We start from the raw sequence: 15050 nt of genomic DNA, 5'->3' as shown, positions 1-15050 counted from the left end.
TGATTCTGTTGTTCTTCCCATTCCCTAGAATTCAAGAGTCTCTTTGTACAAATGCCATGGAAAACCAATCTGTTCCCAAAATCAAAGTGAATTGCCACTACCTATATAAATCACATATTGAACTCTATACCAGAAGCTATCACTCGCTACCTTTGATTCCCATAACATTGTAATTGTATCTTCTAGATTTTATTTATTTAGTCAATTGGTTGGATGATTGTTAGGGTTGTTATCCTTTCATACAATTATTTTATACTTCTCATAATCTCTATAAAACTTATACATAGGAAGTAAGCCTTACTTATTTTTGGTCTCAATATATAGTTCATTCACCATTTATATGCCAGGCCTGTTGTAGGGTGTAATGCAATAGAGATATGGTCCTTATACACTCATAACATATATTCTACAGGATGACAACTAAATTATAACAAAAATAAGTGTAAATTTGTAATTTCAACAAGTGCTAAAAGAGAACTGTAAGAACCTATGACAAGTTATTTAACCATGTCAAGAAGTCAAAGGAGATTCTGCTATAAAAGTCTGAGCTGAACTATCATTCTTTCATTTAGCATATATGTGCTGAGAGTCCACTATGCTCCTGAGAATGTTGTAGTCACTTGGGCTAAAACAGCGAACAGCCACCATCCTTAGGGCTATATTCTCGGGAAGGAGTTCTTAAACATATTCATGCCCTGTATCCTTTTGTTAGTTTTGTAAAACCTATGAAATTTTTTTTTAGAACTGTGTTTTTTAAATGCATAAAATAAGATAGCTAGGATTATAAGAGAAAGCCTTAATATTGTAAGATAGAGCCTACAATGTTAATAACAATACTGCAGTATAATAATCTATGTTTCTTTATTAATAAATTAAAAGATATGGTATCATATCTAATAGCTAGTGTAACTTAAAATTATGATGAACTTAGGTGACATTTTGAAATGTCCTCCATAAGTTTAATAAGATTTAAAAATATATATATACAGTTCGAATTTGTGACAAAATCACAGGCATTGTGGATATTGCTGCAGCTTGTTGCCTAAATTTATACTTGAAGGAAATGTTAAGTTTCACTTGAAGGTTAATGAAAACATGGATGGCTTTACTTTTCTCCCTCAACTGAGTTCGCAGAAGATCTAGTGTTCTTCATGATGTCCCAGGGCACTGATAACCTGGCCCTCTGAGGAAACTGAGAGTAGACGATAAATATGTTAGAGATCTGAGTGAAGATCAGAGCAAGAGCCCTTACTCTCACACACAAGTGCATGTGTATATGCTCCCACACTCAGGAAGAATGGTGCCTTTAAACAATGAGAACATGGCATGCCAAAGCCTTTCAGAACAAAAAGAACAAGACACACTTGCGGACAGGAAATAAGACCTACACAATTGTAGCATATATCTTAAGAGTGAGAATGTTGCAATATTTGACTGGAGTGGATAGAGACTGTGTGCAGCCTGGCAAGCCAGGTTAAGGATTTTCATCTTCATAATGTGAGCAAGAAGAAGACAGTGATGTGATGTTAGTGGATAGGGGGTGAGTTGTGGAAGTAGTACATACCCATAATCTCAGCAATTCTGCAGGTTGAGGCAGGAGGATGGCTAGTTCAAAGCCAGCCTCAGCAATTTAGCAAGGCCCTAAGAACTTAATGACACCTGTCTCAAAATAAAAAATAAAAAGGGCTAGGGATGTGGCTCAGTGGTAAAGTGCCCTTGGGTTAACTCCCAGTGCCAAAAAAAAAAAGACAAAATTTTTTGGGCTTTACATTTCATCTAGTTATTCCATCTTTACAGTTAGTAATACATATTAAATCAAAGATTGCATTATCTAGCAAATTTGGTTTTATAATTATTTGTATTATCTAAGAATTCTTAAAATGTATCCATTTTCATTCATTCTCATTATCAAATATAATAACATTTACTTTGTGGTTCTGAAATTTAGATATATCTATAATGAAGAAAGCTATAGTAAATTATATCTTTAGTGTTTTTGTGGATCTTGTGATTTGAATAAATATCTACACAAATACAATAAAAGCTTTGTCTACTATCTTTATATAAACAAAATTTTGTTTCATTTTATTAACATTTATGAAAATATCAGAAGGCAAAGTAAATTACATAATGCCCAAAACAGAAAAACAAAATAAAATGTTTTATCTTGAATGATCCATTCCATTCTACAAGGTCCTCACCACTATATTTCATAACAATACAGTTATTATTATATCATTTCATTATTTCTGAGGAAAAATTTATTCTCTATGGAGACACTCTAGAGACCTTGTAAGATAAATATTTCAAATATTTCAATTAGGGAACAAGCAACTAATCCATCAATGCATTAATTTGGTTTTATAAGCATGTTAAAATATTACTTAATATGAGCCAATGGATAGGCTGTTACAAAATACAATATATCATGCTACAAACCAATGCACAGTGCATTCCATCTAAAGTTTATGAGAGGAAGAAATCTGAGAACAGGGCAAATTAAAGCTGTCAAGCAGTAAAATTATGTAAGTAAATCTTTTCAAGAAAAAATTTTTTTAAAAAGACTTCCTATGTAGTTGAGGGCAATAGTGACAGTATAGCTACTTATATTCCACAATATCCTGCAAATTAAATTTAAAAAAGAGAGAGAGAGAAAGAGAAGAAAACTTAAATGATGAGATTTTTAAAAAGAGTAGGAAAATTAAATTCTAGGTAAATTCTTCAAGGACAACTTAAAGACATAGAATGTCACAATGCATAATTGATGTGAGTGAAAGGAGACATCCCAGCACGTTATGAGTCCTGACACCATCCCTTTCCAACTTATATGCCAACATATGTAGACTGAAAAAAGAGGGAGGGTAGAGAATATAGAGTGATTTACTACAATTACTATAAAGATAAAATACATCCTGTATCTGAAAATAATTGGAGAATATCTGTGCAGATTAGAGCAGGAACTACTCAGAAAGGATTTCAAGGTAAGCACAATTTAAAAGGTTAGATGCCTTTTTAAGGAGCAGGCAAAATTTAGGCAGACATAGTTTAAAGAGATAGATACAAAGGTGCATACTTTGAAAAGTTTAAAGTATGTGAGAAGAAAAAGACAAAAAGGTGAAAGAATTACATTTTTTGGCTATTGCATAACAAGGAAAAAGAGAGGGGAAAAAAATCAGGGCCCTGCAAAAGAGAAAGAGAACCATAGATTTACGTTTCACAACGCCTCCCCCACCAACATACACTTAAAAAAAAATGAAAGAATAAAATCTATATGAACTAAAAAAAAAATCTTCCAATGGAAAAAAAGACTAGAATTTAAACATTTAAAGGAGTCACCTGGGAAAATAAATCCAAAAATTGACTTGGGAACACATCCTTCGAGATAAAGGCAAACCTTTGAACCTTCAGGCAAAAGCAGTGTACAATCTACAAAAGCAAAGTGATTAGAATAGCACTAGACATTTCAAAACCAACACAAAAAGCAAGACAACAAACAAGCAAGAAAACTGAACGGATATCAAGGGTGGAGAAAAGAGTTTTCAACATACAGGGCTTGGGGGATTCTGTTTTCATCAGTCTTCCTTGCAGAATATACTATAAATGAATTTGAATCAAATTTAATGATAGAAATAACCATATAAGTTAGTTAGAATTTTCCCCTTTTATTGAAAGAAAGAAAGAGAAGGAACAATAGTGAGAGAGCTTGAATGAGAAGGCTGAAATCAAAGCAGCATCAGTAACAGAACTGGTAATTAACCCAAAACTTCAATTATCAGATAATTAAACCTAGATCTTCAATTTTCAGGTCAATGTACTTCCAATTAAGTCACAGATTTCTCCTCATTTTAAAGAAATTCAGGTCAAGCTAGAGAGTGCAGACACGTGCCAAAGTCCACTACTGCCACATGCTCAATCCAGAGCACAATGAAGGCCAAGCCATGTGATACAGCACAAATCAGAAGCATGCCTTAAACAATTTCAGAACATATTATCAACCTTTCAGCTATTTTGCAAATAGGTCTATGTGTTCCTAATCATCAAAACCCTCCCTACTAAAAAAGGTGAAAATTTAAAGTATTTTAAAGGATTATTAGCAAGAACAAGTTATACTTCACATGTTCAGCAATGCTTTGTCATACGGGTTATGTCATGATCCAGGAACACTGAAAACAAAGTATACTGTTGTCAAAACACTGAAGTGGAGACTTCCATCTCCTCTGCTGTGAAGGTGTGATTAATGGCCCCTAGTAGGATTCCTGTAAAAGGCAAGTTAGAATCTCAAGTGAAAACAGAGTATCTGAATAGTAAATTTGTAATTTAACTCAAAATTATAGATTTATTTTAAAAAATGGGCTCTATCTTCTTTATTTTTCCTTAATGTTATTTGTGACTCTTTGTACACATACAAAATAAGTTTCAGTGATATTTATTGAACGACTACTTTCTTGGCATTTCTCTGTCATCAAAATAACTTAAAGAAAAGACATCCTATCCTTACAATGTGTATGTTTTGTCTGTGAGCCAAAGTAGATGCAGGTGTAAGGGCTATATCTATGTCCCCTTGTTGAGTACTGACCAAGATTATTGAGTAGCTTTCTGTACTAATATGCAATTGATATAGATTTTCAAAAATATCCATGAATTTTGCTACAATATAACATAAAATGATCCCTAATACCCACCCGGTACTACCAAAGTTCTTCCTAAAACTTGAGGTAGGTGGAAAATGATTTTAAATGTTAAACAAAAATTTAACATGATTTAAAATGTTAAACAAAAAATGTACTTAAAATACATTCAAATAAATAAGACATAAAATGTAATGTAAATATTTGTTCAAATTTTAACCAATTATAAATGTTCCAAAATCTGCCAGTAGACATTTAGAATTTGGTAGTTAACATTATTTTCTTCTAATTCCTGATGAAAGAATTTACATATTAGGCCAGTGCCTAACAAAATGTCAGATGCAAAAGATAAGCTGGGGAACTTGAAGAAGTGCAGATTCTGATTCTGTAGAGCCCAAGTGTCCAACCTTAGCTCAAGTGATAAGAATGTTCCTGGTCCTTGGACCACTGTTGAACAGAAAGATATTAGAGAACACTTAAGTGCAGATATTATGTTGATGAGTTAAAAATACAGGAGTGTCTAAAATAAATGATTAGCTTCTGTAGGCATTAAATCTGACCCCCTAAGTTCTGTATAATAAAATTGATGGGTGCTTTTATAAATATCATATTTTTAAATTGGTATTTTCCAGAGTAGCAAAACACATGGAAATGTTTGAATAGAGGTCTCATGATATTGTTACCAAGGCAATCTGGCCTACATACAAAGGAAAATGTTATACCTTAGATGAGCAGCCAAGCATACAGTGACACAATAACAATGCCTGGTTTGTATAACAGTTAATACATCTTCCTTGCAGTGCAGCTGAATTTATTTCCCATCCTAAATTGTTGAAAAGTAAGTACCAATGTTAAACCTCCCATATCATTGTGTCTTCTATTGTTTTTCATGTCTTTGGGAGCATGTGAAAAGTTATTTAGTTATATGCCTATTAGCCTTAGTATATCTGCTTTAATTCCTATTAACAGTAACAGTGGGGCTCTTCAACAGTAAATGTTTTAATATAGATAATAAGAACACACAATAAAACAGACTGGCACATTTTTATCCCCATTGCTGATCTTTGTGGCAACTGTAAAGTGTAAAACATTGTTTAAACTAAATATTTCATTCAGTTGTTCAATGGCCTTAAAGACCTATACTGATGTAGTCTGTGACTTTGGCAAAATAATTATTCTGTCTTTAAAGAGAAAATGAAAACTGTATACTTTTGAAGAGTAAATGGAATATTCTCTGTCAAAGCAACTGCTGTGATATCTGGAACTTTCTATGTTCCCTTAATCACAAACATTATATATAAGTCCCTGGAATTTAGTAGACATTCAATAAATAAATGGCATTGTTTTTCTCCTTTTTACACCACAAATGACAACTTTTTAAAAAATATTTTGTTTTAGTTGTAGTTGGACAGAATACCTTTATTTTATTTTTATGTGGTGCTGAGGATCAAAACCAGTGCCTCACACATGCTAGGCGAGTGGTCTACTACTGAGCCACAACCCCATACCCATGAATGACATTTTTTTAATGAATAAGAGAATCATTTAGTCAGTGGACAAATCAATCAATAAAAACGTTATCAAATACTAGAATATAGAATCCTAGGACAATGACTGTCCTTTTGGAAAAATAAATATATCAAATGACTCCCATTAGGGAATTACAAGAAAAAACAAAACCTAAATAGTTTTGAGCCTTCCCTGTCTTCCTATAAAAACAACAGCAAAAATGAAAAATCCTTAGACATTTACTAAAATTCCCAGTTATAAACTCCAAACCTTAATGAACTCCAAAAATAAACAGTGAACAAAGAAAAACTACACAAAATCTGCAGGGTATCAGCAATTGTGCAAAAGGATGAGGGATAAGCAGGAGTCCCTTGGTGGATCTAGGTCCAAATACAGTAGAGAACTATGGTAATCTTGGACTCAAATTCAGGTGAGTATAAGGGGACTATCATAAAACCAGAAGGCAATAGAGGAGTCACACCTGTGAAATCTCAAAACTAAGAAACCTAAAATCCTTTCAGGGCAAATTACCACACTGGAAAGGAATTTGGGAGAGAGTAAAATTGCCTACTTAAATACAATAAGGATAAAGACAAGAAGATATCAAGATGGATCTTTGAGAAGAGTACTGAGGAGGCAGATGCCAACAAATCAATCTATTTGATCATTTTGGGAAAATATGGAAAGTCCAGAGTTAGAAAACAAGAAAAGCCATTCTACCCTAATCTTCCTTGTACAAAAATAATTTCCTTGATATGCAATGAAGAAACAGTTTTTACGGAGTTTCATTAACACTTTTTTAAGAAGAAGAAACTACAAAGCAAAATACTATATTTAGAAACACAGTACATCCATTCTTTGTCTATGGCTGCTTTCATGCTCTAGTACCAAAGTTGTGACAGAGACTATGTTATTCAAAACATAAAATATTTATAATTTGGCCCTTGCATAAAAGTTTTGCCTCCCCTGTACTAGAAGAGCTCTGAGACAAGCTCTGCTATGGATTGGATAAGATCTGACTGTGTCCTCCAAGGGATCATTCATAGGGCACATGGGGGCTAGTATGGCTATGCTGAGATACAGTGGAACCTTTCAGAGATAGGGCCTAGTGAGCTCTCAGGGGGAGCTATTTTTGGAAGAGATCCTGTTGTTTTCATGGTCCCTAAGCTCCTGAAAGAGGAGTTTTTGTAAGACTGAGCCAGACCCCTTTATCCTTCCTGTTCATTGACGTGATCTCTCCCTCTTGTATGCACTCCTGCCATCCATGATGAGGTCCTCACTAGAACAAAGAGAATGCTGAAAACATGTTCTTGACAAACGCCTAAACTGTGAACAAAATAACCTTTTTTTTCTTTATAAGTTATCCTGCCTGGTATATTTTGTTATAAAAATGACAAATGCAGTAACAAAAAAATCCGAAGTTTTAAAAGGATGAGCCAAAGTTAGAAAAGTAGAAAATGACTACAAAAGCAGAATAAGAAAAGACAATCTGAAAGAGCAGAAGAAAGGAAAATGTGGAGCCTCAGAAGGCAAAAAGAAAAAATTGTAAGAAAGAAATGTATAAGATGGCAGGCGTATCTCTTCTTTTTTTATATTTGCTAAGAGTTGCTTTGTGGCATAGTATATGGTCGATTTTAGAGAAGGATCTACCCTGCATTTTATCAGATCATAATGGAATGAAATTAGAAATCAATGAGAAAATAAGAAATAAAAGCCACTTCAACACCTGGGGACTAAATAATATGCTACTGAATGAACAATGGGTTGCAGAAGACATCAAGGAGGAGAATAAAAAAAATTTAGAGGTGAATGAGAACACTGATACAACATATAAAAATCTCTGGGACACTATGAAAGCAGTTCTAAGAGTAAAGTTCACTGCGTAGAGTTCATTCCTTAAAGGAAGAAAAAGTCAACAAATACGTGACTTAACATTACATCTCAAAACCCTAGAAAAAGAAGAACAACACCAAAAGCAGCAGAAGACAAGAAATAATTAAAATCAGAGCTGAAATCAATGAAATTGAAACAAAAGAAACAATTGAAAACATTAACAGAAAAGTTGGTTCTTTGAAAAAAAATAAATAAAATTGATAAACCCTTAGCCATGCTAACAAAGAGAAGGAGAGAATAAACTCAAATCACTAACATACTTGATGAAAAACGAAATAACATGCATTTTAGCATAAAATAGCTCTCTACTTTGGAGTAACTTATTCTCAGTTCCAAATAAGCAACTGTACCCTGACTATTCTGACTCTAAATATGATTCAAGTATGTAATTATACTTTAAATAATTGACATTCAAAGGTGAAATGCAAGTATTTCCCTTCTTCATACTAATTTAAAAAGCTTAACAGTTTGTTAAAGGGACTTGTAAAATAAATATTCAGACTCAGAACCACATAAACTAATAAAAAGACACCTGGTGAGTAAAAGCTTACAATTTCAAAAGTACAAAAGTTAAAATAAAGATGGAAACCTGCAGCATATGAAACCCACTGAGGATTTTATTAAATTCAATGAAGAAACCTCCAGGAGAATAAACACTCATTTTTTAACATTTTAAGATATTTATAAGGCAAAACAATTTAAAAACTAACAATGCATTTTTAGATAGAGAGAAAAGAACATTTATAAATGTCATTTCCTTTATAGATCTGTATTTTGTTTTCTTCTATGGTTCCTTGCATAAAAGAAAAACAAAAAGCAGATAAAGACTATAAATTTTTCTGAAAATATTTTAACTCATATAGAACTAATTCACAGATATGACATGGCTAATAAAAATGTGAATTATATTTTGAGTTATTTTTTCCAATTACTAATTAAAGTGAAATATAACACCTGTTTTTAAGGACAATCATTTGTCTGATTAGAAATGTTCGATTTGTTAATATTTTAATTTTTCTTCTCATTAAGAGCACAGATTTAGGTTCAGTTTCATTGACAAAAATGCTCCATGAAAACTACTAACATGGTTGATCATTTTATCAAAATTACAGAAAAGATTATGATTAATGATTCCCTCTTCTGTATTTCCGCAATGTACTTTCAGCTCCATATCTTAAGGCCCCATACCTTTATCCATCTTTGTCTCTCCAGTGTCTTGTCCAACATCTGTCTCAGTGTCCAATGTTTGTGTTCAGTGAATGTCTGTTTTCCTGAAGTTTATTTATAGAATGTAGTTCATCTGGGATTTTAATTCTCATATACAGAATATACTCCCATGCACATCAAATGTAAGGTAAAAGTTATGTGTATTTTTAGAGGAAATACACATATTCTAAATATGGCTGCTAGAGGCTTATGAAGTTGTAAATTCTTTTCTTTTTTTTTTTTAGTTGTAGTTGGACACAATACCTTTATTTTATTTATTTATTTTTATGTGGTGCTTTATTTTATTTATTTATTTTTATGTGGTGCTGAGGATCGAACCCCGCCACAGCACTTCGCACATGCAAGGTTTGAGCGATTTTCTGCTGAGCCACAACCCTAGCCCCGTAAATCCTTTTTTTAAATTAAATTTTGTTTTATTTTGCATTACATAACATCCTTCATGCTACATAATATATCACAAAATCGTCTAGCAGGGGTAGATGACCACAATAGTTTTTTTCATTGATCAGGAAAAGTCGTCCTTAACCAAACCCTTTGACACATAACAATGACTAACTCCAGGTATGTGTCTATCTCTTTGCATCAAATTCACTGATACGGAAAACGGAAACCCATTTTTCTTTGTTCCCATTAGTGAACATGTGGATGTAGCCAATGGCCACAAGCACACGCCAAGGATGCTAAGTTCTGGAAGAATCATGTACCACATCTCAGAACCATTACTTAAACCAAATCCCTACCTATTAAGCTCCTTAGAGGCCAACAGTTTTGGCTACTTTCCCAGGAAGACCCACCAGATGTAAACTCTTGACTGATTTGAAAGGGAAACCACTTTCTCTTTCCTTTACAGAACAGCATTCCATGTAAAAAATGGGTTATCACATGGCATTTTGTAACATTTTGCCTATATCTTAAGAATTATTAGTTTCATTTGTACTGAATTTCAAGGAAGCTCAATAACAGGAATTTGTACACGTAGCATGAATATTATGGGAATAGAAGTACTTTTGACAGAAGACCTGAAAAATAAGATTTATGTTATTTTCAGTACTTTGCAATATCATGATATCCATGCTTTGCTAAATATTTATAACTGGCTAGTGCAAAAATGAGCATTATATTCAAATTCCTGTCTAAGAAAACAACTAGTTTATAGATACTAAAAATACTATTCTATTTGGTTTGTGTGTGTGCATGCATGTGTGTGTGTATGTGTGTGTGAGTTTTGTTTTGAGGTCAGGCCTCCCTGTGTTTGCCCACTCTGGCCTCAAACTTGGGATCCTCTTGCCTCAGTCTTCTGAGAAGCTGGAATTATAAGAGTGCACTAGTGCATGCATTTTCCAAGTTCCATACTATTCTTGAGTGATTAAGTCATTAACAAGGGGGTATTTATTGCTTTTAGGGAACATCAATATCAGTTCATTAAGCCATCAAAAATAGGAATCACAAAGTCCAGTTTTCACAGAAACACAAAGTACAGACACATGAACCATAACCTACAATCTGGAAGTTAATAAACAGTAAATATTTAATAAAAGAGAGAAAGAAATCATATGTGTTTCTATTTTCTCATTATGCCTGGAAGTGGCCCTTATAAAATGGTTAGTAATAATTATTGAATCAACAAATTAATTCATCACAAGTTTTAGAATTAAAGAGCAGACACCCTTTTTTAAAATGTTTAGCTGCTATGTATATAAATCATTATGAGGAACACAAAAGTACAGCAAAAACAATCTAAAAATCCCTTTCAACCATTACCCAGTATGAGATCAGGAATGATACAAACAGCAATTTCCATCATTGATTGTAAGATAAGTAAAATGTCACTTACATATTGAAAACCATACTATAAATAAATGTAAGTTTGACATTCAAAAATATTATAAAAATGCTGGGCACAGTGTTGCACACCTGTAATCCCACCATCTTGGGAGGCTGAGACAGGAGGATCTTGAGTTCAAAGCCAGCCTCAGCATAAGTGAGGCACTAAACAACTCAGTGAGACCCTGTCTCTAAATAGAATACCAAAAAATAGGACTGTGAATGTGGCTCAGTGGTTGAGTGGCCCTGAGTTAATCCCTGGTATCCTTGGTATCAAGTAGAAATGAAGAAAATACACAATAGTTATTAAAGCTTTTCATAAATATACATGTCTTGGAAGAAAAACCTAGTATTCTCCATTTATTTCTTTATCACTACATTAAATCTTTTTGTTGACAGCCTAGGGAAAATTATAATGATTTAAAACACAATAAATAATTGTATATTAGGAATACAGACAAGGTGACCTAATATGCTTTTAAAGCTTACCTTCAATTTGGAATGCTATTAATTTATAGCACTACCTGATATTTATCAAGAATTATTATATAAAATGTGCACTGGTGAGATTTTATTTTTTAATTTTTTCAATCCCTGGTATACCCCCCCAAATTATAAAAGTATCTAGAAAAGGAGATTGGGTTTTATTGCATTTAAAAATTTGGAAGATGAGACAATACAAAATAAAAAGTACTTAGGTAATAAGCACTCCAACAATAAAGCCGACTTAATTTACTATAAAAAAAAGAAAACTAATTTTATACAAAAGCAACTCTATATTCATATGTCTGAACTCCTGAAATACTACCTTAAGGGATATGTTGGAAGACCCATTTCACCTGTCATTTAACAAAGCAATGAGAAATAAAACACAAGAAATAATTGTATATTAGGAATGCAGACAAGGTGACCTAATGTGCTTTTAAAATTTCCCTTCAAATTGGAATGAATGACCTGCATTCAACAAAATATAAATGGATAGAATAAATTATGAAAATTTACTTTCTCAGGTGACTGTAAAAAATAACTGGGTAAAGGAAGATACTGGTATACTTCATAGACAAATTTATAGAAGATAACCTACAACAGAATTGAACTGCACTTCTTCAGGTAAGTTAGTAATGGTGGATGAAGTGATACTATGTATGTTTTGGATTTTTAATGGAATCAATGAATTCTAATCCAGAATATCCGCAACACAATCAAATCAAATTTCTAAAACTGCAATACTAAAGATAATTTTCTAAATCTGGCTCCATGAATACAGGACAACAGAAGGTTAATAATCTCTGTATTAGTTTGGTGTTTGGGTCATATATGTTTGATGTTTCATTTAGATTTTAGATACTATACAATTTTATTGGTATGAGATGGAGTAGTAAAGTGAAATTGATTGGTGTTAATTATTAAATATAGAAAGGTCAAATGATAGTTTAATAGATGAGAATCACAGGCTACCTTTAAAGTATGTTGAAGCAAAAACTAAAATAATTTTGCAAAATATACTATACAACTATTTCTTCATATTCACTTTCATAATCATTGTATACACAAAATGTGTATTTGAATATTTCAAAAGAGAACTGAACAGCCTGCAGAAGTCTGTTCTACTGCCTAGAATAAATGCATAAATCAAATACTGAGCAACTGCCACATTCAAGTTAAATTTTGTTATAAATAACAGTTTGTATGTTGTCATCATTTTCCTTCTCTGTCAAATACTAATAAAGATTCACTCTTTAAATCATTATAATTTTCCCTAGGCTGTCAACAAAAAGATTTAATGTAGTGATAAAGAAATAAATGGGGAATGCTATGTGTTTCTTACAAGACATGTATATTTTATGTAAAGCTTTAACAACTATTGTGTATTTTCTTCATTTCTACTTAAATCATAGGTTCAATTTGTTGAAATGCAATAGCTAAGCAAAATATAAAATCCATTAATTCATGCAAACTTCCCAGAATTCAGGATATATGACATAATGATTGCATAAATAAGAGCTAATTTTTTAAAAATCATACTTTTATGTTAGCAACTTCAGTTCTACTTTTCGTGAAAACTATCTGGATTTACCAGGCTGATTTTGATTTAATTTTAGCTAATATAAATTCCATTCTACAAAAAGACCAATGAGACTTGATTTCTTTGGATATAAAACTGCTGGTAGAAGACTGTGGTCACTTAGTTAAAATAACAAATATTATTTTAATTTATAGCATTACCTGATATTTATCAAGAATTATTATATAAAATGTGCACTGGTGACATTTTATTTTTTCATTTTGTTGTTGTTGTTGTCAATGGACCTTTATTTATTTATTTATTTATTTTATATATGGTGCTGAGAATTGAACCCAGTGCCTCACACATGCTAGGCAAATGCTCTCCCACTGAGCCACAACCCCAGCCCACGATGAGATATTTTTGTATTTCTTTTACAATTTAGTTCTCACAAAATTCCTTTTGATGTTACCTACATGTTACCATTCAGATTACTTAAGTTCCTGGCAGATAAGTCCCTTGAGCTATTGAGTGAGCTATGATTAAAACCTAAATGAATTCAAAACTTCTTTCTTTGATTGTTCTAAAAATAAAATACCAAGATGGTTTAAGGCAGTCATTTTGCTTGGTAAATCAATTCCAGGATAGTAAGATCAGAGTGTGTTAAAGTAAAGAGAGAACCTGGGATGAGTCAAGGCAGTAGTTTCTTCTTTCTGGTGTTGATGGAAATTTTATTACAAGTACCATCTTGGTGAATAAAGGAAGACATATTTCTAGTAATAGTGTATATAAGAGAACTTTAAACAAGTGAAAAATAACTTTTGCTCTTTAATAATGTGCCATGGACATGAAAACAAATTAGTGTTTGATAATGTATTCAATTATTAAGAAAAAGAGGGGACAGAAAATCAGAAGATGATAGTCATGCAAATTTGAAATGAAGACTTAAAATGTACATTATTGCAAGAAGAAAGTACAATAATACTCAAATTATCATTTGAGTAATAATAATTATCATTTGGCAATGACACTACAAATTATAGTTTGGAGAATTTTTTTTCCTTTTGGTATGATAAACCTAAAGCAACATGAAAAATGGTCCATATAATTGCTAAAACTGTTTTAAGAATTTTGGAGTCTTCATAGCTATCTAAATTTATAAATCTTATTTTTTAAAAACATACAATTGCATATGAAATATTTTCCAAGACATTTAGTTATCTTGTACAGTCAATAAAAAATATTTTTAGAAATTATCTACTATATCAATAAAACACTTAGCAAACAAAGTGGAAGTAAAAAATTTAACAGGTTATTAATCATTATATATATATATATATATATAATTTTTTTTTTTTTAACAGGGAGAGGCGCTTTTATTGGGATTTCCAGAACACATTCAATTCAGGGGCTGAATGGAGCAGAAAGAAGGTCCTGGAGCCAGGTGGCATGACAAACTAGAAAAAAAAAATAGGAGTCAACACATGTTGTGAAGATGAGAACTAGTCACATGGCCTGTCAGCCTGTGAGTGGGTGCTCCCCGCTAATCCTAGCTGGGGAGGCTGAAGTGGAGCATAGCTGTTAGGGTCTGTAAACAAGTCAAGATGGCGCCTGGCATTTTGCCAGAGGGAGTGGTTTGTGAAGTAATGCCAGCGAGCCATTAAGTGTGGAGATTCCTTATTGGTTGACTGCTGTATCTAGTTTATGTTAATTAAGATAAGCTGTGTGGAATGTATATATACCGGGGGTGACGAACAACTTGTGTACATTGATGCAGCCGGAGTGGGAGCCCTTTATTGTAGGACAGGAGGGGTATATATACATTCTTCTGTTCTATCTGATATGTGGATGCTAACACACAACAAGGGTGGGGAGGGGAAGAACAGAAGTTCAGTAGATTAGACAAAGAGAAATGAAGGGAAAGGAGGGGAGAGAGAAATTGGAAAGAGAAATAATGGAATGAA

At 32.6% G+C, this 15050-nt stretch overlaps 1 protein-coding gene and 1 pseudogene across 3 annotated transcripts in view; both read right to left on the bottom strand.

Annotated features, from left to right (window-relative positions):
* The window catches only part of Ccser1 (coiled-coil serine rich protein 1), a 988234-nt gene that overhangs the window by 819428 nt on the left and 153756 nt on the right, over positions 1-15050 (bottom strand). The window lies entirely within an intron of this gene.
* Positions 8920-14263, bottom strand: LOC125619780 (annotated as a pseudogene).

This window comes from Marmota marmota, unplaced genomic scaffold, assembly GCF_001458135.2.
Source record: "Marmota marmota marmota unplaced genomic scaffold, marMar, whole genome shotgun sequence".
In the NCBI taxonomy this organism is placed as follows: Eukaryota; Metazoa; Chordata; class Mammalia; order Rodentia; family Sciuridae; genus Marmota; species Marmota marmota.
The sequence above is the reverse complement of the archived record's forward strand: the minus strand, read 5'-3'. Positions and strand labels throughout refer to the sequence as shown.